Raw genomic sequence first — 26,391 nt, 5'->3', positions numbered from 1 at the left:
CTTGATGGAGGTTGGTCTTCTTCATCTCGCTGATTTGTATCTTCTTTGATCTCATCCTCATGTTGTTTGTCTTGAGTGGAGAGTTCCTTCATTTGGTCTTCAAGTATACCTACATCACCATCTTCTTCTTTTCTAGAAGAGTCTCCATTAGTTTCATCAAAAACAACATGAATGGATTCTTCAACAACGAGAGTCCTCTTGTTGAAGACCCTGTATGCTTTACTAGATGAGGAATAACCTAAGAAGATCCCCTCATCTGATTTAGCACTAAATTTACTTAGATTGTCCTTTCCATTGTTCAAAATAAAGCATCGACAACCGAAAACATGAAAATAACTTATATTAGGTTTCTTACTTTTTATCAACTCATAAGGTGTTTTCTTTAAGATGGATCTAACTAAAGCACGATTTAAGATATAACATGAAGTATTTATTGCTTCACCCCAAAAATACTTTGGTAGGTCCGATTCGCACAACATGGTACGAGCCATATCTGCTAGTGTGCGATTCTTCCTTTCTACCACCCCATTTTGTTGGGGTGTCCTAGGTGCCGAGAAGTTGTGATTGATACCATTTTCTTCACAAAATTTTTCAAAATACTGATTTTCAAACTCGGTACCATGATCACTCCTAATTGCTTTTAGTTTAAGATTGAGTTCATTTGAAACCCTATTATGAAACTTGATAAAAGCGGAAAAGGACTCATCTTTGTGTGCAAGAAATGAAACCCATGTAAAACGTGAAAAATCATCAACAATTACAAGACCAAATTTCTTACCCCCTAGACTAGCAGTTCTAGTGGGTCCAAACAAATCCATGTGAATTAGTTCTAAGGGTTTTGATGTTGAAACTATGTTCTTAGACTTGAAAGAACTTCTTGTTTGTTTTTCTAATTGAAATGCAGCACAAATTTTATTCTTTTCAAAGTCTATTTTTGGTAGTCCTTTGACTAGATCCTTTGTAATTAATTTTGAGATTAAATCCATGCTAGTATGCCCTAACCTACGATGCCATAACCAACTAGTCTCATTGACTTTGGGATTCATGGCTACAAGACATTGGCCATCCTTCATGGTGAGATCATCAAGATCTACCATGTAAACATTTCCATGCCTATGTCCTGTGAGTATGATCTCATTGTCAAATGGACTACTAATTATGCATAGTGATGATTCAAATGATACTTTAAAGCTCTTGTCACAAAATTGACTTATACTTAACAAATTATGTTTTAGTCCATTAACTAACAATACATTGTCAATAAATGAGGAGGGTGATATGGAGATTTTACCAACACCAATAATTCGGCCTTTAGCATTGTCTCCAAATGTGACTACTCCTCCTTTTGATTCCAAGGTGACGAAGAGACTCTTGTCACCGGTCATATGCCTTGAGCAACCACTATCAAGATACCACATTCTCTTTTTATTTTCGGCTGCAAGGCATACCTGCAAAATGATCATGTGAAGCTCTTAGGTACCCAAGTTTTCTTGGGTCCTTCGTGGTTAGTGTAGTTGGTTCCCTTAGGCACCCATACTTTAGTTATGTTTTTAGCTTTTACAAATGTACTCTTGTTAGTTTGGATTTTTCTTTGAATACAAGAGTAGGCTTTATGTCCATTCTTTCCACAAAGAAAGCATGTTGGTTTTTCAGTTTTTACGTCTTTTGCTTTTACAAAGAAATTCTTTAGATATTTTTGTTGCTTATTAGTTTTATATCCTAATCCGGCTTTATTAAAAACAGCTCTTTGATTTGAAAGAATAAGATTTAATTTTTCAGAGCTTTGTGTAAATTTTTCAATAATTGGTTTGTATTTATGTACCTCATTCTTAAGATTCAAATTTTCTTTGACTAGTTCTTCCTTATCCTTTTTAAGAGATTCAACATTTTGTGCAAGTGAGGTATTATTATCGAGTAGGGATTTTACTTTTAGATTTAATTCCTTAATTAGTGTTTTTGCCTTTTCATTTTCAATGCTCAGTTTTGAATTTTTGATTTCTAGGTTAGTAGTGTTAATATTTTTAATGCTCTCCTTTTCAATTAATAAGTTTTCAATATTTTCCTTTAGTTTTTGATTGGAGGCTTTTAATTCTTTATTCTTTGCTCCTAACATACTGCAATCACCCATAAGTTCTTGAAAAGCCTCATATAATTCTTCTAAAGTAAAATTTATGGTTGGGTTTTGACATACCTCGTCGTCTTCGAGCGCCATGAAGCATAGATTGGCGGTCTCTTCCTTCTCTTCCTCGGAGGATGATGTGTCACTATCATCCCATGTTGCCTTCAATGCCTTCTTCTTCTTCTTTACAAAATACTTCTTTTGTTAAGGGCATTCGGAACGAATATGTCCCGGTCTCTTGCAATCATAGCATACGATTGGGTCTCTTTCTTTTTCCTTTTCTTTTTCCCAATCATTTCTCCCTCCAAATTTCTTTCTTGGGAAGGGTTTCTTTCTTCTCATGAATTTTTTAAACTTCCTTACTATTAAACCCAAGTCCTCATCTTGACTTTCTTCTTCACTCTCACTGCTCTCTTCTTCACATACACTTGAGGTAGCCTTGAGTGCGATTGTCTTTTTCTTTGGCAACTCTTCTTCATGCTGCTTCATCGTGAGCTCATGCGTCATCAATGAGCCCAAGAGTTGTTCTAGCTCCAAAGTGTTGAGGTCTTTGGCTTCTACAATCGCCGTGACCTTTGCTTCCCATGCTTTTGGCAGTGACCTGAGAATTTTACTCACAAGTTCGGGGTTAGTGTAAGATTTGCCCAAGCTTTTTAGGCCATTAATAATTTCGGTAAAACGTGTAAACATGCATGTGATGGTTTCATTAGGTTCCATCTTAAACAATTCATATTTGTGAACTAGAATGTTCACTTTGGACTCTTTGACTTGATTTGTACCCTCGTGGGTAACTTCAAGCCTATCCCATATTTCCTTAGCGGAACTACATGTAGAGACTCTATTGAACTCATTTACATCTAAAGAACAAAATAGTGAGTTCATGGCTCTAGAATTGAGTTGAGCCATCCTATCAGCATTCTCATCCCAATCCTCCTCAGGTGTGGGAACTCGAATGCCATTAACCACATGTGATGGTTCTTGTGGTCCCTTGACTATAACCCTCCACAAGGCATAGTCTTGTGCTTGAATGAAGATTCTCATTCTAGTCTTCCAATAGGTATAATTTGTCCCATTGAAGAGTGGAGGTCTATTGGTTGCTTGCCCCTCGGCAGGAACATTGTTAAAGGGTGTTGCCATCTAGATCTTTGGCTAAGACGGTTAGGTCTTTCAAGAAATACACAGAGCACCCGCTCTGATACCACTTGTTGCCCAGAGATGGTCACCCAAGAGGGGGGTGAATTGGGTGTTTTAAAAACTTTTGACTAATTAAAAATAAAACACACGAATATATGCACTAAAGTAAAGAAGGAGGAATGAGAAAGGTCAATCGCAAACACAAGGTTTTATAGTGGTTCGGAGCTTCCACTGCTCCTACATCCACTCCCCAAATCACCTTTGGGAATTTCCACTATAATCCACGATTACAGTACGGTAGTTTTGCAAGTTCACTACCCAACTCGTTGTTTTACACCGGGCTCACAACAAACCCAAAACCCCCAATTTCACTTAGGCTTGGGACGCCTTTCCCTTGTTCCAAGTCCCTTGACTGGAACAAGCACCACAATGAAAGAGTTTACAAAAGAAAATAAAAGCTCTAAAAAGCAAATATAACAATTATGAACAATTGAACCCGGAAGAATCGTTTTGCCGTTGGAACCGTGGGAGATATTGATTCTTCCGATGTGGAGCGCGTAGGATTGAGTGTGAGCTTTGAATCCCAAGTGCACGAGAGTGGTTGAGCTTGAAATCACTTGGGAAGCTTGAGAGCACTTGATTTCTTCACTTGAATGCACTCACTCCCTTGAACTTTTCTTTCTTACTTCTCTCTTGAAAGATCTAGCTTTGGGTTGGTGAAGAGTTGTTGAGAAGCACTTAAGAGATCCCTTTTATAGCCCAAAAAGCAAATATAGCCGTTAGAGACAAAGAAAGAAGGATTTGAAATTCAAACCAAACCTGAAAAGCTGTCAGTCGCGTTCCAGTCGCTCCGGGGACCCGCTTCAACGGGAGACGTCTCGGCTACAAGATTTTACTTTTTCCATTGTCTGGGGTCGACTCGGCACTTTCAGGGGACGTCTCGGCTTGTTTGCACTTTTTGAATGGGGATGACTCCGCTGATCTGGGGACGACTCCGCTTCTTTATCTCCGAAGAACATGTCCTCTGGAATTCTCTGAGAGAGTCGACTCCACTCCTTCAGGGGACGTCTCGGGTTGTCTGCACTTTATGCATGGGGACGACTCCGCTGTCTCAGGGTCGACTCCGCTTCCTTATTACCAAAAAAAAAACTATTCTCTGGAAAACCCTGAGAGAGCCGTCTCCGCTATCTTGGGGACGACTCGGAAAGTCTCCTTTTTACTTGCGGGGACGACTCGGCTTACTGTGGGTACGTCTCGCGCATATCTCTTGAAAACTGCCTTTCTGCCGCCACTGAGAGAGTCGACTCCGCTACTGAGAGAGTCGACTCCGCTAACGCGGGGACGACTCAGCAGGTGTCGGGGACGTCTCCAAGTGTGCCGGTTCTTCCTGTTTGTGCCAGAGACGTCTCTGAAACTATCCGGAGACGTCTCGGCTGTCCCTGATCTGTTTTCTTTAACTCAAAATATTCTTCAATAAATTCATAAAAAATTATGGGAACTTGCCTAGACATTTCTTAACAATATTCTTAATAAGACACATAAATTCCTCAATTAAATTGTTAAGATAAATGGAATTATACTCTAGTGTCTTGTATTCATCAAAATCCATTAGGGGGTCAACAAAGTCATTTCCTTTTCTTTTAATGAAGAGGGTTTTGTCTACATTTTCTCTCTTAAATTTATTTTCAATTAGGAAATTACTTAATCTTTCATACCATGCCCTAGGGGCTTGCTTCAGTCCATACAATGCTTTATGTAATTTATAAACATAATCTGGATGTAAGTGGTTTTCAAAATCTGGAGGTTGTCCTACATAAACTTCCTCCATTATATAACCATTTAAAAATGCACTTTTTACATCCATTTGATAGAGTTTAAAATCCATGAAGCAAGCATATGCCAAAAGTAGCCTAATAGCCTCTAATCTAGCAACAGGAGCAAAAGTTTCATCAAAATCTATTCCTTCCTCCTGATTATAGCCTTTGGCAACTAGTCTAGCTTTGTTTCTTATAACTATTCCATCTTCATCTAGTTTATTTCTATACACCCACTTGGTGCCTATGATTGAAACATTAGGGGGTCTTTTCATTAGAGTCCAAACTTGATTTCTTTCAAATTGATTTAATTCTTCTTGCATAGCATTTATCCAATTTTCATCCTTTTTGGCTTCCTCTAGTGACTTAGGCTCTATTTGTGAAACGAAAGCAAGATAATTACTAGTATTTCTTAGAGAGGATCTTATCCTTACCCCTTGTGAGGGATCACCAAGGATTAAATCCCTTGGATGACCATGTGCATACCTCCATTCCCTCGGAAGATCTTGATTTCTTGCTTGAGGTTGATCTTCTTCATCTTGCTGAATTGTATCTTCCTTGACTTCATCGTCAAGTTGTTTGTCTTGTATGGAGAACTCCTTCATTCTGTCTTCAAGTATACCTGCATCACTATCTTCTTCTTTTTTAGAAGAATCTCCATTAGCTTCATCAAAGACAACATGAATGGATTCTTCAACAACGAGAGTTCTCTTGTTGAAGACCCTGTATGCTCTACTAGATGAGGAATAACCTAAGAAGATCCCCTCATCTGATTTAGCACTAAATTTACTTAGATTGTCCTTTCCATTGTTTAAAATAAAACACCGACAACCGAAAACATAAAAGTAACATATATTTGGCTTCTTATTATTCAGCAACTCATGAGGTGTTTTCTTTAAAATAGATCTGACTAATGCACGGTTTAAGATGTGACATGCAGTATTTATCGCTTCAGCCCAAAAATATTTTGGTAGATCCGATTCGCACAACATGGTACGAGCCATATCTGCTAGTGTGTGATTCTTCCTTTCTACCACTCCATTTTGTTGGGGTGTCCTAGGGGCCGAGAAATTGTGATTGATACCATTTTCGTCACAAAATTTTTCAAAGTGTTGATTTTCAAACTCGGTACCATGATCACTCCTAATTGCTTTTAGTTTAAGATTGAGTTCATTCGAAATCCTATTATGAAACTTGATAAAAGCGGAAAAAGACTCATCTTTATGTGCAAGAAATGAAACCCATGTAAAACGTGAAAAATCATCAACAATTACAAGACCAAATTTCTTACCCCCAAGACTAGCTGTTCTAGTGGGTCCAAACAAATCCATGTGAATTAGTTCTAAGGATTTTGATGTTGAGACTATGTTTTTAGACTTGAAAGAGCTTCTCGTTTGTTTCCCTAATTGACATGCAGCACAAATTTTGTTCTTTTCAAAATCTATTTTTGGTAGTCCTTTGACTAGATCTTTTGTAATCAATTTAGAGATTAAATCCATGCTAGCATGCCCTAACCTACGATGCCATAACCAACTAGTCTCATTGACTTTGGGATCCATGGCTACAAGACATTGGCCATCCTTCATGGTGAGATCATCAAGATCTACCATGTAAACATTTCCATGCCTATGTCCTGTAAGTATGATCTCATTGTCAACTGGACTACTAATTATGCAAAGTGAAGATTCAAATGACACTTTAAAGCCCTTGTCACAAAATTGACTTATACTTAATAAATTATGTTTGAGTCCATTAACTAACAATACATTGTCAATAAATGAGGAGGGTGATATGGAGATTTTACCAACACCAATGATTTGACCTTTAGCATTGTCTCCAAATGTGACTACTCCTTCTTTTGATTTTAAAGTGACGAAGAGACTCTTGTCACCGGTCATATGCCTTGAGCAACCACTATCAAGATACCACATTCTCTTTTTATTCCCGGCTGCAAGGCATACCTGCAAAATGATCATGTGAAGCTCTTAGATACCCAAGTTTTCTTGGGTCCTTCGTGGTTAGTGTAGTTGGTTCCCTTAGGCACCCATACTTTAGTTATGTTTTTAGCTTTTACAAATGTACTCTTGTTAGTTTGGATCTTTCTTTGAATACAAGAGTAGGCTTTATGTCCACTTTTTCCACAATGAAAGCATGTAGGTTTTTCAGTTTTGACATCTTTTGCTTTCACAAAGAAATTCTTTAGATACTTTTGTTGCTTGTTAGTTTTATATCCTAATCCGGCTTTATTAAAAACAGCTCTTTGATTTGAAAGAATAAGATTTAATTTTTCAGAGCTTTGTGTAAATTTTTTAACAATTGGTTTGTACTTATGTACCTTATTCTTAAGATCCAAATTTTCTTTAACTAGTTCTTCCTTATCCTTTTTAAGGGATTCAACATTTTGTGCAAGTGAGGTATTATTATTGAGTAGAGATTTAACTTTTAGATTCAATTTCTTAATTAGTGTTTTTGCCGTTTCATTTTCAATGCTAAGTTTTGAATTTTTATTTTCTAGATCAATGGTGTTAACATTTTCAACGCTCTCTTTCTCAATCAATAGTTTTTTAATATCATCCTTTAGTTTTTGATTGGAGGCCTTTAGTTCTTTATTCTTTGCTCCTAACATACTACAATCACTCATAAGTTCTTGAAAAGCTTCATATAATTCTTCTAAAGTAAAATTTATAGTTGAACTTTGACATACCTCGTCGTTTTCAAATGCCATGAAGCACAAATTTGCGGTCTCTTCCTTCTCTTCCTCGGAGGAGGATGTATCACTATCGTCCCACGTTGCCTTCAACGCCTTCTTCTTCTTCTTTCCAAAGTGCTTCTTTTGTTGAGGGCATTCGGAATGAATGTGTCCCGGTCTCTTGCAATCATAGCATATGATTGGGTCTCTTTCTTTTTCCTTTTCTTTTTCCCAATCATTTCTCCCTCCAAATTTCTTTCTTGGGAAGGGTTTCTTTCTTCTCATGAATTTCTTAAACTTCCTTACTATTAAACCCAAGTCCTCATCTTCGCTTTCTTCTTCACTCTCACTACTTTCTTCTTCACACACACTTGAAGTAGCCTGGAGTGCAATTGTCTTCTTCTTTGGCAACTCTTCTTCATGTTGCTTCATTGTGAGCTCATGCGTCATCAATGAGCCCAATAGTTGTTCTAGTCCCAAAGTGTTGAGATCTTTGGCTTCTATGATCGCCGTGACCTTTGCTTCCCATGCTTTCGGCAAAGACCTGAAATTTTACTCACAAGTTCCGGATTAGTATAGGATTTACCCAAACTCTATAGACCATTAATTATATTGGTGAAGCGTGTAAACATGCATGTGATGGTTTCATTGGGTTCCATTTTAAACAACTCATATTTGTGAACTAGAATGTTCACTTTAGATTCTTTGACTTGATTTGTACCCTCGTGGGTAACTTCAAGCCTATCCCATATTTTCTTGGCGGAACTACAGGTGGAGACTCTATTGAACTCATTTACATCTAGAGCACAAAATAATGAGTTCATGGCTCTAGAATTGAGTTGAACCATCCTACTATCATTCTCATCCCAATCATCCTCAGGTTTAGGAACTTGAATGCCATTTACCATGTGAGATGGTTCATGTGGTCCCTTGATTATGACTCTCCACAAGGCATAATCTTGTGCTTGAATAAAGATCTTCATTCTAGTCTTCCAATAGGTATAATTTGTCCCATTGAAGAGTGGAGGTCTATTGGTTGCCTGCCCCTCAGCAGGAACATTGTTAAAGGGTGTTGCCATCTAGATCTTTGGCTAAGACGGTTAGGTCTTTCAAGAAATACACAGAGCACCCGCTCTGATACCACTTGTTGCCCAGAGATGGTCACCCAAGAGGGGGGTGAATTGGGTGTTTTAAAACTTTTTGCCTAATTAAAAATAAAACACACAAATGTATGAACTAAAGTAAAGATAGAGGTATGAGAACAATCAATCGCAAACACAAGGTTTTATAGTGGTTCGGAGCTTCCACTGCTCCTACATCCACTCCCCAAAGCACCTTTGGGAATTTCCACTATAATCCAAGATTACAGTCCGGTAGTTTTGCGAGTGCACTACCCAACTCGTTGTTTTACACCGGGCTAACAACGAACCCTATAACCCCCAATTTCACCTAGGCTTGGGACGCCTTTCCCTTGTTCCAAGTCCCTTGACTGGAACAAGCACAATATTGAAAAAGTTTTACAAGGATTTAAAAGCTCTCAAGAAGCAAATAAAACAGTGAGAAGTAATAGAACCCGGAAGAACCCTTTTAGCCGTTGGAAGCGTGGGAAATGGTGGTTCTTCCGATGTGGATCGCGTTGGCTTGAATGTGAGCTTTGAATGCCTAGTGGAAGAGAGTAGTTGAGCACGAAATCACTTGGGAAGCTTGAAGGCACTTGATTTCTTCACTTGAATGCACTAACTCCCTTGAACCTCTTTTTCTTTCTTCTCTCTTGAATGATCTTGTGTTGGGTTGGTGAGAAGTTGTTGGAAAGCACTTAAGAGCTCCCTTTTATAGCCCAAAAAGCAAATATAGCCGTTAGAGATAAAGTTAAGGGAGTTTGAAATTCAAACCAAACCTGAAAAAGTTGTCAGTCGCGTCCCAGGCGGTTCGGAGACGTCTCCGTTTCAACGCGAGACGTCTCGGCTGTAAGATTTTACTTTTGATGTTGTTTGGGGTCGACTCGGCGCTTTACGGGGATGACTCCGATGATGAACGGTTTGAATCCTTGTTTTTCTATTTTTCTGAGAGGGTCGCCTCGGCACTTTACGGGGACGTCTCGGCTTGTTTGCGCTTTTTGCATGGGGACGACTCCGCTGCCTTGGGGACGACTCCGCCGATATATCTCCGAAAAATAAGTCTTCTGGAATTCTCTGAGAGAGTCGACTCCGCTCTTTCAGGGGACGTCTCCGCTGTCTTATCACCGAAAAAGACATCCTCTGGAATACCCTGAGAGAGTCGACTCCGCACTCTCTGGGGACGACTCGAAAACTCAGCTTTTACTTGCGGGGACGACTCCGCGTACTGTGGAGACGGCTCGCGCGCATCTCTTGAAATCGGCCTTTCTGCCGCCATTGAGAGAGTCGACTCCGCTTCTGAGAGAGTCGACTCCGACCCTGCGAGACGCCTCGCCAGGTGCCGGGGACGTCTCCAAACGTGCCAGTTCTTCCTGTTTGTGCCAGAGACGTCTCTGGAACAAACCGGAGACGTCTCGGCTGTCCCTGATCTATTTTCTTTATCTCAAAAGTTCTTCAATAAATTCATAAAAATTATGGGAACTTGTCTAGACATTTCTTAACAATATTCTTAATTAAACATATGAAATCCTCAAGTAAATTGTTAAGATAAATGGAATTATACTCTAGTGTTTTGTATTCATCAAAATCCATTAGGGGGTCAACATTAACTTGTAACATACTCTTGATTATTGCTTGTTAATCATCAAAATACCACTATCATCCTCAATCTCCCCCTTTTTGATGATTACAAAATATAAAGTATGCGCCTATTGATACTTATCTTAAAATTAGTTTTAAAAGGGCTCAAGTTGCTGAATTTCAGCTTTTCAAATTTGAGAGTGAAGTCTTCCCCTATTTCATCCAAATGTTTCCAATTTGACCTTTTGAATTACTCCCCCTTTCTTTTATATTTCATTAAAGATAAAACTTCAAAAATTTGAGATAAAGCATGAGTTTCAGATTATGTATCGAGGTGTGAAAGGTATGTGCCAAATTCTGAAATTCTATGTGCCAAATTCTGAAATTCAATATAAATTTTAGATTTGATCATTTTCATTGTTACAAATTGCTCCCCCTTAAATGTATATGCTTTCCTATTATAATTTTCAACTTGTTTGACAACTTATTTCTCTTTCCTTACTCAACTTATTTCTCTTTCCTTACTTCTCTCCCTTTTTGTTATCATCAAATAGGTGCATAGACACAATAATTAACAAACATTTAAACTTCATTGATCAAAAAGGAACATTTTAGTACAATAATGACAAAACAAAAACAAATACAATATTTCTCAATCAAAGTTCAAAGTACATGATCAACACAAAATACATATGAGAACTAGATACATATCCTAGGCTCTAATCATAATGCTAATATCAGCCTAGGGGGTATCTAATGGCTGTGATCTAGTCCTCATCCTCCTAGCGTAAGTAGCGAGGGGAGGTCGAGCCTGATGGGACTGAGTCTGGCGTGGAGCTCGGTGAGCTGGATGACTCTATGCCGAAATCTCTGACTCAGCTGCCTGCGGCACAGATGGTCCATGAACCTCTCTCTCTCTCCGTAGAGCTCCTATCTGCTCTCTAAGATCACTGATCTCAGCAGTCATGATATCTAGTCTGCTCGTTAGCCCATCAGTGATAGTCCTCGCCTGAGCTGACATAAGCTCAGTCATCCTACTTCAAAACTCATCTGTGTCTCCCGCAGGAACAGATGACGAAGGTCCAGCTTCTGAAGGTGCAGTAGGATGATCCGTATGCTCCTCATCCTCAGGGATGGGGTCTCCAATCTCTGGTGCATCACCCTGAATCCCAGCTCCAGTACGTACCCACTGCCCGTTCACCTTCTCGTAACCCATGCGAATAAGGGTTCGTGCAGTGTATGTGTCAGTGAATAGTAGATGCCTGGAGATCTCTTCCTCTACAGATATATCGTGCTGTCGGAAGATCAAGGTGAGTATCATACCATAAGGCAGGGAGACTCTGGAGTTGCAGATCACCTTTCTCATCTGCCTCAGTATCATGGCCGGGAGATTCAGGGGAATACCCTGAATAATATGCTCCATCACAACTAGATCTCACTCTGAAATGAGATCAAATCTCCCGCTCTTCGGAAAAAGAATCCGACCAATGAAGTTGTGCAACAACCTCATCTCTGCAGAAAGAGAGCTCGCTATAACTTGCTCCGAGTAGTCGAAGTCTTCATTCTCAAGAATTAATTGCAGGGCTCTCAACTTGTTTTCTGGCTTTTCTGGAGTTGCTCCTTCGCAGGGGAGATGAAGCAACTCACTCAAACTCTCTTCGGAAACTCGAACCCTAATTCCTCGAACTTCCGATATGAGCCCTCCCATCCCAGTTTTGAGGAAAGCATAGAACTCCCGAACTAGTCTGGGGTAGATCACCACATCTAGGGAGCAAAGATACTCCCAACCTTGCCTTCGGATCCATTTCCCTAAACGGAACCCTTCTTGATCTAAGAACTCTGAATGGATCCTTCTCCCCATTGTAACCGGTCTCCCCGCAAACTTTGCAAGTTGTACTGAAGGGGAGGGAGGAGGAGGTGGCTCTACACGTGTCTCACCTTGTCGAGACACTGTAGACGGCTCTGTAGCTTCCCTTTCCGCACGTTGGATCCGTGAGACTCTCCCGGATCGCTTGGCTACGGCTCTCTTGGGTCCCATTTCTCCAAGATCTTGAAGTAATCTACTGTTTGGAGATGATTGGAGGAGATTTGAGAGTGGGGAATAGGATTTTCGGAAGAGGACAAAGTAAAAACAGTGCCCTAGATAGCTCACGGGTCCTCCTTTTAACAGTGGGGTCCCGACATTGGGTCGACTCAAGGATTTTCTTGGGTCAACTCAACGTTGGGTCGACCCTATTTTGGGTTGGGTCGACCCAAGTTCAGAATTTTTTCTTTTCTCTTCCTTTTCCCTTCTAAAAATTTTCTTTGCTTCCAATCCTTATAAATTCTTTTTGGGACAATGATACATGAGTAAAAAATCTATAGATGACAAGTTTGACTCATGTTTTATGGGTTTTTAGAAATGGGAGGAATGTATCATGAGACTGCTTGCTCCCTTTTATATCTCTTCAATAAAAAGGATCACATATGCCTAATTTCCTCCTAAGCGTGCAAAATCTATCTTCACTCAAAGGTTTTATGAAAATGTCAGCTAATTGTTTCTCAGTACATATATGCTCAATATATATGTTTCCATTTTGCACATGATCTCTAATAAAATGATATCTTATTTCTATGTGTTTGGCTTTAGAATGCTGAACCGGATTTTTAGTAAGGTTGATGGCACTAGTATTATCACATTTTATAGGAATGTTATCTAGCTTAACTCCGTAGTCCTCTAGTTATTGCTTAAGCCATAGTACTTGAGCACAACAACTGCCAGCAGCTATATATTCAGCTTCAGCTGTCGACAGTGCCACTGAATTCTGCTTTTTGCTAAACCATGATACTAAGTTGTTTCCTAAAAATTGACATGTTCCACTAGTGCTCTTCCTATCTAATTTGCATCCAGCAAAATCAGCATCTGAGTATGCAAGCAAATCTAGACAGGAGTCTCTTGAGTACTATAATCCTATGTTTGTAGTTCCTCTTAAATATCTAAGGATTCTTTTAACAGCACTTAAATGTGACTCCTTAGGATCTGATTGGTATCTAGCACATATTCCTACACTAAACACGATGTCTGGTCTACTAGCAGTAAGGAAGAGCAAGGATCCAATTAATCCTCTATAAAGCTTAATAGCAATACTCTTTCCTTTCTTATCTTTGTCTAGCTTACTAGTAGGATTCATTGGAGTGCCTACTCCCTTATGATTTTCATTCCCAAACTTCTTTAGTATTTCCTTTGTATACTTAGTTTGATGAATGAAGATACCTTCTTTAGTTTGTTTGATTTGTAATCCTAGAAATAAACTTAGTTCTCCCATCAAACTCATTTCGAATTTCCTGTGCATTAAATCAGCAAACTCTTTGCAAAGAGTATCATTTGTGGCACCAAAGATTATGTCATCTACATATATTTGTACCACTAGTAGATTTTCATCCTTTCTTTTGAGAAACAGTGTTTTATCTACATTTCCTCTACTAAAGTCATTATTTAGTAGAAATTTGCTTAATCGATCATACCAAGCCCTAGGTGCTTGCTTCAATCCATATAATGCCTTATGTAGTCTAAACACATGATTTGGCAATTCATGATTCTCAAAACCAGGAGGTTGCTCTACATATACTTTTTCCTCTATAAAACCGTTTAAGAATGCACTTTTTACATCCATTTGATACAATTTGAAATTCATGAAACATGCAAAAGCTAGAAGTAATCTAATAGCCTCTAATCTAGCTACAGGAGCAAATGTTTCATCAAAATCTATCCCTTCTTCTTGATTGTATCCCTTAGCTACAAGTCTAGCTTTATTTCTTATAACTAACCCATTTTCATCTAATTTATTTCTAAAGATCCATTTTGTTCCAATTACAGAGTTATGCTTTGGTCTTTCAGTTAATGTCCATACATTACTTCTTTTGAATTGATTTAATTCTTCTTGCATAGCATTTATCCAATTGGTATCTTTTTTAGCTTCTTCATAAGTCTTAGGTTCTAACTGTGAAACAAAAGCAAGATAATCATTTAAATTTCTAAGAGAGGATCGAGTTCTTACCCCTTGAGATGGATCACCAATGATTAAGTCTTTAGGGTGTCCATATGCATACCTCCATTCCTTTGGCAAGTTTTGAGATTGTGGTGGCACGCAATCATCTCCCTTATCTTGAATTGGCACGTCATCAATATTCAACTTTTCAAATTTAATAATTCCTGTATCATCATCAAGAATATTTTCTTTCCTAGCAGACTCACTATCAGACTCATCAAATATGATATTAACTGACTCTTCGACTACAAGAGTTCTTTTATTGAATACTCGATATGCCCTGCTAGATGTGGAGTATCCTAAGAAGATACCTTCATCTGACTTGGCATCAAATTTACTTAGATCCTCCTTGCCATTGTTTAAAATGAAACATCTACATCCAAATACTTTAATATATTTAGCAGTTGGTTTCTTATTCTTCCAAAGTTCATAAGGAGTTTTCTTGGTTATTGGTCGTATTAAAACTCGATTTAGAATATGGCAAGCAGTGCTATTAGCTTCAGCCCAAAAGTACTTTGGAAGATTTGACTCGCACAACATCGTGCGTGCCATTTCTGCCAATGTCCTATTTTTTCTTTCAACAACCCCATTTTGTTGAGGCGTTCTAGGTGCTGAAAATTGATGTGAGATACCGTTTTTATTACAAAATTCTTCAAAGTGTTGATTTTCAAATTCAGTTCCATGATCACTTTGAATTGCTACTAAGGTGAGCTTCTTTTCATTTATGATATAATTATAATGTTTTAAGAATTCTGAAAATGCTTCATTCTTATGTGCCAAAAATGAAACCCATGTATATCTTGAAAAATCATCTACAATAACTAGTTCATACTTCTTCCCTCCTAGACTCGCAGTTCTAGTGGGTCCAAATAGATCCATATGTATGAGTTCAAAAGGCCTAGTTGTTGATACTATATTCTTTGATTTGAAGGATGATTTAGTTTGTTTTCCTAATGAGCATGGTCCACAGATTTTGTCCTTTTCAAAAATCAATTTTGGCACATCTTTTATTAATTCCTTCTTGACTAGTTTTGATATTAATTCCATACTAGCATGTCCTAGTTTACGATGCCAAAGCCAACTTGTTTCATTAGTAATTAAACATAATCCATTTTTCTTGCCTAAATCATGAAGATCTACCATGTAAATATTTCTTTGCCTTTGTCCTACAAGTACAATGCTATTATTTTTAGGATTTGTGATTATGCATACTGATGCTTCAAATGTGACTTTAAACCCTTTATCACAAAATTGACTTATGCTAAGTAGGTTATATTTTAAACCATTAACTAATAAGACATTTTCTATGAAGGTAGATGGAGTAATGAAAATTTTACCCTTTCCAATGATATACCCTTTTCCATTGTCTCCATAGGTTACTACTCCACCCTTCTTAGATTCCAAGGTGACAAATTGGTCTACGTCACCGGTCATGTATCTTGAACAGCCGCTATTTAGATACCATCGTTTTTTCACTTTATTAGCTGCAAGACACCCCTGCAATCAAGATCAAGAATGAGCTTTAGGTACCCAAACTATGTTGGGTCCTTTAGGGTTAGTACTTGATGTTCCTTTTGGAATCCAAACTTTCTTGAATTTAAGCTTATGATAATTAGTCAATTTATTTTGACTGGATTTTCTATAGTTACATTCATATGCTTTATGTCCTAATTTATTGCAGCAATGACAAGTAATATTTTTATTTTTAGCTTTTACAAAAATATTCTTTAAGTATTTTTGTTTTCTATTTGTTTTATATCCTAATCCAGCCTTATTATATACAGCTTTTTGACTATCAAGAATCATATTTAATTTGGTTGAACTAAGTGTAAACTTATCTACTAAGGATTTATATTTTTCAGCATCTTCTTTTAACTTGACATTTTCAGCAATTAGATTCTTAGTTTCATTTGTGAGTTTCCTACTTAATGTTTCATAGTTATGAGATAGTTTTAACTTATCTTTGATAAGAGATTGATTTTCTTCTTTTAGAACTTTATTTTTATTGATTAGTTTTTTATGTTCTTCCATGAGTTCTAAAAATGCATCATGTAATTCATCAACAGTAAAATCACATTCAAGTTCAGAATCTACGTCATCGTCATTGGCCATATGGCATATTTGGGCCGTCTCTTGATGATCTTCTTCTTCCGAACTTGACTCCTCACTTTCACTCCATTCAGCCATGAAGTTCTTCTTTTTGAGTTTTCTTGCCATCCACTTTAATTCCGGGCAATCTATCTTATAATGCCCGGGTTTGTTACACTCATAACAATTAGGTGTTTCTTTTTCTTTTTCTTTGTCCTTACTCTTTTCTTTGCTTGAGCTACCTTTGAAGAAGGGTTTCTTTTTATGAAATCTATTCTTACCTCTCATAAATTTCCTGAATTTTCTTCCAAGCATAGCCATTCCTTCTTCATCAAATTCATCATCATCATCTGAATCTTCCGACTCAGTTTGTTGTTTTGGAGTGGTAGACTTTAGGGCAATGGTCTTTCTTCTCTTGACCTCATCTTCTGAATTTTGCCTCATGGTCAACTCATGGGTCATGAGTGATCCTAGAAGTTCCTCTAATTGCAGTGTATTGAGGTCCTTAGCTTCCTGAATTTCAGTTACCTTGGCCTTCCAAACTCTTGGTAGAGATCTGAGAATTTTTCGCACCAATTCAGAGTTAGTATAAGACTTTCCTAAACTCTTTAGCCCATTTATAATTTCAGTAAAATGAGTAAACATATCAGTTATGGACTCAGTGGATTCCATTTTAAACAATTCATACTTATGTACTAATATGTTTATTTTTGACTCCTTAACTTGATTAGTCCCTTCATGTGTGACCTCAAGTTTGTCCCAAATTTTTTTTGCAGAGATGCATGTAGATATTCTATTGAATTCACTTACATCTAATGAACAGTAAAGTACATTAATTGCTTTTGCATTTAATTGTGCTAATCTTCTATCACTTTCATTCCAATCCATTTCTGGTTTGGGTATGATAGTGCCCTCTATACTAATTGTGGGTGTGTGAGGTCCTCTAGTAATAATATACCATAATTCATAGTCTAGAGCTTGAATGAATATCCTCATCCTAGCTTTTCAGTATGTGTAATTTGTGCCATTAAATAGAGGAGATCTATTTGTGGATTGCCCCTCACTCATAGAACATCCCACTTGGGTTGTCATGATCTTTAACTCTTGATTGTGAGATCAATAAGTACTATTGGAGCACCTTGCTCTGATACCACTTGGTGCCCAAGGTGACAAGCCAAGAGGGGGGGTGAATTGGTTTCTCTTAATTTTAACTATCTTACTTATGTCAATTGATGAGTTAGTGGAATTAAACAAAGCACAATACAAACAACAAGAAGTATAGTGGTTCGGTGCTCTCCTAAGCACCTACGTCCACTCCCCAAGCGACCCCTTGGGAATTCACTATAATTCCGCGGATTACAGTTGGATTGTTTTTCGGGCTCACAATCCAAAAACTTTTACACTTTGGTTTTTCGGGTTCACCAAAAACCTATGTTGGTTTTACGGGCTCACCAACGAACCTATGTTGGTTTTCCGGGCTCACCAACGAACCTTTACAATTAGTTTTACGGGTTCACCAATCAACCTACACCGTTGGTTTTGCGGGCTTACCAACTAACCTTTACAAGGAGTTTAATAAACGAAGTAAGAAGATTTAAGCTCCTAGATGAGCAAATATAACAATATAATCTACAAAGAAGAGTTTAGAGAATAGTTATCGCTTGATGTGACTCTCTCTTCTTTGTCAAGGATGCTTCACTCTTCAAGGGTGGATGGAGCTCTTAATGACTCTTGGAATCTGCTCAACCACTTTCTTTTGACTCTTGAATGAAGCACTTGGATGAAGAAGATTAGGGCACTTTGTCTTTCTTGTGTACTCTTTGATATTTTGCAAAAGGATGTTCTCTCTGATGAATAGTGTCACTTTAAATAGTTTTCTTCATCCATTGGACAAGCCCCAATGGTTAGAATTCAAAAACTAGCCGTTACTCACTGTTGGAAGGACAAAAAGTACTTCTGCAGAACTAGCCGTTATGCTTCTGCCCGTGCTTGGGTCGACTCAACCTTTTCTTAGGTCGACCCAACTTTCACTTGGGTCGACTCAACCTTTCCTTGGGTCGACCCTCTCAGAACCACAGAAACTTGCAATTCAGCCTTCCTTCACTTGGGTCGACTCAACATTTCTTTGGGTCGACTCAAGGTTCAGTTGGGTCGACTCAACTTCCACTTGGGTCGACCCTCTCAGGGTTTCCAGAAAACCTATTCTGTCAATGTATTCTGTCACTGCCTTTGGGTCGACCCTCTCAGTGTTTGGGTCGACTCAAGCTTGGGTCGACTCAACTTCCTCTTGGGTCGACCCTCTCAGTGTTTCCAGAGAACTGTTTTCTTGAGGCTTGAGAGGCTTGAGGTTTGGGTCGACTCATGCTTTCCTTGGGTCGACCCAACTACTGTTCATCCGTGCCATTTTTGCAGAAGTGTGCCAGATGCTTTCTTGATGTGCCGGGGTCGACTCAATCAACCTTGGGGTCGACTCAAACCACACTTTGCTGCAACTCAAGATTAGATTCATCCATATAAATAATGAAATGCATCTTTATATAATTATACGAATATACTGAGAGTAACAGACTTATAAATGAAGTATCGAATTAACTTGTAACATACTCTTGATTATTGCTTGTTAATCATCAAAATACACTATCATCCTCAAATTACAAATATTAAACAGATGCCAAAATTAGTATTCATATTTTTCCTTAAGAGGTATAGATACGAATCTAATAATAAGTGTATCTATATTTTTTTAATCCAAATACGGATATAAGTTAGATATAAATAGGACTTATATCGGATTTTAGCAAAATTCAGTGATAAAAATTAGCATTAGTTACATAATCAGTGATAAATAGGACTTATTTTTAGTATTTTCTTATAATTATCATATTATTATACAATATATTATATAATAATTTCCATACTTATTTGATATTATTCTATTATAACTTTTATTTTTAGTTACAATTTTATTATCTTTATTTACTTTTATTTTATCACTATAAATATAAGTATATGTATATGTTTTGAAATTGAATTAATTTAATTGAATAATAAATATTTGCATATTGAATAACTACTTTGAATTATTTCATAATGAATAAATAAATAATTTGTATAAATATTAAAATATTAATCTATTTTTTGATTTATTTGAATTCACATGAACAACTCCCATGATAATAGTTGTAGACAGAGAAATTAAAGGCTTTTGACTTTTCTCATGAATAGGTTATATCATATAGAATAAAACAATGTATATATAATTGCTACCAATTACCTAAACTCATATGAATAAGTTAAATAAACTATCAACATGAAATAGAAACTATGCTATAGCTTGGTGTTTGAGCACTTAACAAATAAGTCATAGGTAAATGATATCTAGATTTGACCGGAGTTATAAACTGATATCCAAATTCGGAAACATATGTAGTTAGATTATATCTTACCAACTTTCAGCTCTATATGTCATATGAGATGATTGCCATTTTCTTTGAGGAGTTTTTCTTTCTTCTTTTTTTTTTCTATGTTTAAGTTTGGGGTTTATTATTTTGATGTGTCTTTATAAGGACCCATATAGGGGTATATTTAGTCCCACATCAGCTATTTGCTAAGTAAATCTTGGATACTTGCACATGCCAAGAAACCTAAATAACATCTTTCAGCTAATCTTTCTAAATGAGGTCTTAGATTGTGACAAATTATATCAAAGTGAACTTGGCCTATGGCATATATAGACTAGGAGACACTGTAGAGGCTGACCAAGGGCTAATCATGGTGCTTGTAATTAGATTTAAATAGATTTGGATTTTTAGCCTAATGAGGATGCCAGATATAATTAGAAAAGTATGTGGGGTCCCATGCTGGTGCATATTTAGTCCCACGTTGGCTATCATTATTGTGTAAATCTTGCATACTTGTACAAAAATCCAAATAATATCTTTTGAGTAGCCTTTTCGGATGAGGTCTTGAGTTATTACAGTCTTCGAGAATCTTATGATGGAGGTTAGGGAGTGGCTTATCATCACAGAAATTAGACTATATATGGTGCGGGAAAATCAGCATCGTTTATGGATGGCAAGGACATCGCCGACAATGATTGATGGCAAGGGGACAGTAGTGGGAGCTTTTCTCTTTAGTTTTTCTTCTTTTTCTTCTTCATATATTCATGTTTTATCATTTTTACTAGTGCAAACAAAGATATTACAAATCGAGTAGGGCACTTAGATTATGTTACGATTCAAACAGAATTTCCATGTCATTCTCATATAGCTGCACATTAGATCAATTATAGATGGCCAAGTACAAAAGTTGCAGCTCTGTTTATCACGCAGCTCCATATATTATATCAATCCACTCATGTCGCAATGCAAATAAATTATGAAGAAAACTTCAAGTAGAGCCTGTAGCATTGTCTTGTGATAAGAATGATTCTTTGGACCAATAAATGTGCATTATGGAGTTAGTGCCCAAGAGTAGTTCAAGCATGTTGCAAAAATATCTAAAGTTATCATTTAAGGTATTACCAATAATGTGCATGTACTATGCAATTTTATGTGATAGCGTCAATCACTTTCATTAATAGTTAATATGAAATAAAGCACAAATTAAATTCAAATATTCATCAAGTTTAACATGAATTAAAATATTTACAATAGTCAAATATGGTGTGAGTTTCTGCAAGTTTGTGTTCCTAAATATATTCAACAACATTGCCAAAAAATTGAATTTTTTATAGAGAACCAAAAATTGCTTTATTAAGAACGTGTATTCAACAAACTATAACACCAACCCACAGTCTCAAATTCAGTTCAAAACATATGAGGAAGAAAACACCAAAGCTCAAATAGCCATGACCTCGCCAGCAAGTTTCAACTTAGATATATCTCTAATGGAACCTAAATACTCTAGATCTAACCCTCTCCTACATTCTCCTAGCCTAGTTCTTTCTTCCCATGCCCATAAAGCCTAGTTTCTTGAAAAAGGAAGCAAGCAATGTGCCTCAAAGGGATCTTAGAAAATATCCCCAAGGGTCCACCCCAAGAAAGAGATGACCCTCTAATCGGATTAAGATTTGCTAACCTCTTTCCCTTTCTTCTTTTCAAATACATCTAGTCTATTTAAAATTTCATGAAATCTTAATGTATTAGCTATCCTTTCTTAATGAATAAGTATTCCAACTGCCTATCTCTCTTGTCGCAGTACAACTTATTTTCTTGCTATCTTACCTCTTGCTTTGTTTGTTATTTGTGTTAGAACACCCCGATCATGCCGCTGAAATTTAAAAAAAATTCAGATGCAGCGGAAGAGGCATGCGCGGGATCAACCGTTCATCGCATGAGCGTTGTTCAAAAACCGTTCATAGATAGATAAGGATTAAAAACTTTTTAAAACATTAGAAGATTAGATCTTCACCTTGTGCGGGTAGATGATCACCGCAAACTGAAGTTTGTGGTTTAGGATGAAGGTTCGCTTGAAGCCGTTCAAGTGCCCGGCCTCTACGGGTATCCACACGAAGCAGAAAACCGATCCAAGCTTTCTATCTCCCCGGGGTGCTAGCTCCCTTGCAGAGATAACTTTGATGGCTGATATCCTCCCTTTCAATCAATCCTTGATTGTGCTTGGGAGGAGGAAGAAGAAGGATGAAGAGAAGAAGAGGAACGAAGCCCTGCAGCCTTCTTTTTCTTCCTTGCGTTGGAACCAAACGGTGGAGGAAGAAGGAGGCCACCAAGATCCTTTTCTTCCCTTTGTTGTTGGTGGCTGAAAAGAGAGGAGAGGAGGGTGGCCACGTGATGGAGAGGAGGAGGGCTTCACTTATCATTAGGGCACCTCCTTTCAAAGCCTTATAAAGGCATCTAGGGCTCCTATTTGGTTTAGTCCAAATCATGAATCAATTGGGTTCAATCTATGCTAGTCCTAATCCAATTAGAACTTGAATAAACCATGACTCAATTGAACTCTTCAATCCTAATCCAATTAGGAGTCATGTTGATTCATTAGATTAATAATTAATTAGGACTTAAGAAATCCTAATCCAATTAGGACTTGTTTAATTCTAGTCCTAATCCAATTAGGACTCTAATTTGAATTCGAAGTCCTAATCCGATTAGGACTCTAGGAATCCTACTCCAAGTAGGAATCCAAATTTAATTCAAAACTCCTAATCTAATTAGGATTGTAGGAATCCTACTCCAAGTAGGAATCCTAGTCCTACTCCAAATAGGATTCCCAGTCCAAGTAGGAATTCCAGTCCAAGTAGGAATCTCAGTCCAAGTAGGATTCCTAGTCCTAATCCAATTAGGACTCTAGGAATCCTACTCCAAGTAGGACTCTTGTTTTAAGTCCAATTAATTAATTCTCTTTGTTCCTTCTTCAGCTTATTATCAATCGAATTGATTACTTGTGATTCCTAATCACGATTCAACCATCGGATCGGTCAATGCCTCTAGTGTGTGTGACCCCAAAGGTTCTACTCTGACTGGTAGTGAGATATATTGTGATCTCTATCACAATATCATTGAAAACTCCTTTCAATGGGTCGGAACGATTCCAACTCTACTCATTAGGGCTTATCGATCATCGAGATAATCCCTATGAGTCCCACCATCCACCAGTGACACCTAGCAGCATGTAGTGGCTACCCAGCAGAATAGAATGATGAACCTCTAGGTGCAGTTATCGTGTGATACAGTCCTACTATCGTGGATCCCTACAGGACGGAGGTCATGGATAACTCGTCAAACCCCTTCGTCTATCATATGTTAAGATTTATTTGACTCGAGTTCGATAGTGGAAAACTCTTTCTCCACTTTCTATTACTGCCCTGGCCAAGGTCTTAGAACTCAGTCTAACAAATCACATAGGATCACTCCTCTTCTATCAAGGTCGATAGATTCTATATAAGTGCATACCCTACTCCTACAGTGAACTTAATGCAGCCAATCTACACTACAAGGACCCATATGACTAGAGACCATGTATACGTGTAGTCAAACTACAATAACCTCACTGTGAGTAGCTGAAGCACCGCAGGTCAAAGGACCAGTCATACTACTGCAACATCAAGCAAGTCACTGACGAGTGGATAGACATCCAAGTGACTTCTTATCTTGGTCACGCTCAGTACCCTTGTTCTGTAACAAGCACCTGCACTATCACTTCAGTGTCCCTACACTGTGGACTCAAGTCTCGTCCATCCAGAAGGAAAGTGATCTGTGCACTGATCGGATCGATCACCGTCCTCGTGATGATCCATTGATCAGGAGCATTTAGAAATTAATCACCAATGATACATGGCTCAAATTCTCAACTCTTGAGAATATGCATCATCATCTTATTAATTTCTTGGACGATTCATAGACACATAAATAATATGAATGAAACGATGCCTTTTATTTATTTAATAATAAATAGTCAAGTACAAAATTATGTCCCTAGAATTAACAATGTGTCAGCCAGATTGGCTTCTAGGGCATACATCTAACAATCTCCCACTTGCACTAAAGCCAATCAGTCATATATCTAAGCTCCATCTTCTCAAAGTGGGCTTCAGTCTTTTGCTGACTTAGCTGCTTAGTGAACGGGTCTGCCACGTTATCCGCGGAGTCTACTCTCTGCACCTCTACATATTTCTTCTCAACATAGTCGCGTATGAGGTGGAAGCGCCGCTCTATGTGCTTGGACTTCTGATAAGACCTTGGCTCCATAGCTAGTGCTATGGTGCCAATGTTATCGCAGTAAAGTGTTATGGCATCTAATGACATTACACCTAACTCTGCAATGAACTTTTAACCAGAAGGTTTTCACTGCACCCTTAGATACGGCTTAACATTCAGCTTCTAAGGTAGAATCTATAATGATCGGTTGTTTGGAACTCTTCCAATTTACTGAACCACCATTGCACATATTCTGATGTAGACTTTCTATCATCAATATGTGTGCATCCTTCTACCTTCAACTCTGATCTTCTCCCAAGGACCAAGAACATGTCCTTAGTTCTTCTCAAGTACTTAAGGCTGTTCTTCAGAGCTATCCAGTGCTTTTTGTCTGGATTTGATTGACATATGCTCGTGACATTCACAGTATGTACTATATTAAGTCATGTACACAGTATGGCATACATGAGGCTCCCTATTGCTGATGCATAGGGGATCTTGCTCATGCGTTGAATCTCTTCAGATGTGTTGGGGCACATCTTCTTGGAGAGATTTATTCCATGCCTCAGGGGTAAGAGACCCCTTTTAAGTTTTCCATGCTGAACCTTTTCAGCACTTTCTCTATGTACATCTTCTATGATAGGCCAAGCATCCTTTTAGATCTAACTCTATAGACCTTTATTTCCAAAATATAGGATGCTTCCCCAAGGTCTTTCATGGAGAACCTTTTTGACAACCTGACCTTGACCGAGGTTAGCATGGGAATATCATTCCCTATCAGGAGGATGTCGTCCACATACAGTACGAGAAATACGACAGCGCTCCCACTAACCCTTTTGTAAACACATGGTTCCTCTTCGTTTTTGATGAAATCAAACGTTTTGATTGCGTCATCGAAACGAGTGTGCCAACTTCGAGATGCTTGCTTTAGTGTTGACCCCCTAATGGATTTTGATGAATACAAAACACTAGAGTAAAATTCCATTATATCTTAACAATTTAATTGAGGAATTCATGTGTTTTATTAAGAAAATTGTTAAGAAATGTCTAGGCAAGTTTCCACAATTTTTATGAATTTATTGAAGAATATTTTGAGCTAAAGAAAAAGTTCAGGGACAGCCGAGACGTCTCCTGATAGTTTCAGAGACGTCTCTGGCACAAACAGGAAGAACTGGCACACTTGGAGTCGTCCCCGGCACCTGCCGAGTCGTCCCCGCGTTAGCGGAGTCGACTCTCTCAGAAGCGGAGTCGACTCTCTCAGTGGCGGCAGAAAGACGTTTCTCAAGGGATATGCGCGAGACGTCCCCGCTGTACGCGGAGTCGTCCCCGCAAGCAAAAAGGAGACTCCCCGAGACGTCCCCAAGATGGCGGAGACGGCTCTCTCAGGGTTTTTCCAGAGAATGGTTTTTGCGGTGATAAGGAAGCGGAGTCGACTCTGAGATAGCGGAGTCGTCCCCACGCATAAAGTGGACACAAGCGGAGACGTCCCCTGAAAGAGCGGAGACGACTCTCTCAGGGAATTCCAGAGGGCAAGTTTTTCGGAGACAAAGAAGCGGAGTCGTCCCCAAAGAAGCGGAGTCGTCCCCACTCAAAAAGCACAGATAAGGCGAGACGTCCCCGTAAAGTGCCGAGTCGACCCCAGATAAAGTAAAAAGTAAAATCCTGTAGGTGAGACATCTCTCGCTATAGCGAAGACGTCCCCGGAGCGCCTGGGACGTGACTGACAGCTTTTCAGGTTTGATTTTGAATTTCAAATCCTTCTCTTTTTGTCTCTAACGGCTATATTTGCTTTTTGGGCTATAAAAGGGACCTCTTAAGTGGTTCTCAACAACTCTTCACCAACCCAAAGCAAAATCATTCAAGAGAGAAGTTTGAAAGAAAAGCTCAAGGGAGTGAGTGCATCCAAGGAAGGAAATCAAGTACTTTCAAGTCTCCCAAGTGATTTCAAGCTCAACCACTCTCGCGCGCTCGGGAATCAAAGCTCACACTCAACCCTACGCGGTCTACCTTGGAAGAATCAACATCTCCCACGCTTCCAACGGCAAAAAGATTCTTCCGGGTTTCATTGTTCATAAGTGCTATATTTGCTTTCTAGAGCTTTTATATTCTTTTGTACACTCTTTTATCGTGGTGCTTGTTCAAGTCAAGGGACTTGGAACAAGGGAAAGGCG

The sequence above is a fragment of the Phoenix dactylifera genome, unplaced genomic scaffold (assembly GCF_009389715.1).
Source record: "Phoenix dactylifera cultivar Barhee BC4 unplaced genomic scaffold, palm_55x_up_171113_PBpolish2nd_filt_p 000195F, whole genome shotgun sequence".
NCBI classification, from domain to species: Eukaryota; Viridiplantae; Streptophyta; class Magnoliopsida; order Arecales; family Arecaceae; genus Phoenix; species Phoenix dactylifera.
Note: the sequence above shows the minus strand (reverse complement) of the source record.